Source organism: Mesitornis unicolor, unplaced genomic scaffold (assembly GCF_000695765.1).
Source record: "Mesitornis unicolor isolate BGI_N332 unplaced genomic scaffold, ASM69576v1 scaffold32646, whole genome shotgun sequence".
In the NCBI taxonomy this organism is placed as follows: Eukaryota; Metazoa; Chordata; class Aves; order Mesitornithiformes; family Mesitornithidae; genus Mesitornis; species Mesitornis unicolor.
In genome coordinates this window covers 11,051-11,306 of record NW_010193536.1, presented here as the reverse complement: position 1 = coordinate 11,306, position 256 = coordinate 11,051, and the positions used below count along the sequence as shown (strand labels likewise).

At 60.9% G+C, this 256-nt stretch overlaps 1 protein-coding gene across 1 annotated transcript in view; it reads right to left on the bottom strand.

Annotated features, from left to right (window-relative positions):
* The window catches only part of FAAH2 (fatty acid amide hydrolase 2), a gene marked incomplete at its 5' end in the record, with an annotated part of 11,240 nt that overhangs the window by 404 nt on the left and 10,580 nt on the right, over positions 1-256 (bottom strand).

Here is a 256-nt window from a genome sequence, read left to right as displayed (position 1 = left end):
GTCTTCCTGCAGCTCCAGGGTGGGCACCCTGACAGCCATGCTCAGCTCCCTGTTGGGGACAACCTGTGGGACATGGGTAGCAAAGCATCAGCCCCAGCTTCCCAAAACTTCCTCATCCCGGGGTGACAGATGCTGCACCCCGGGGAAGGAGCTGCATCCCACCTGGGGCAGTGGCCCCGCCACTCGCTTCTCCACCCCTCTCCTCCCTTCAAGCTGCTGTAACACACAAGCAGCCGAGCAAAAATCAACTCAGAGC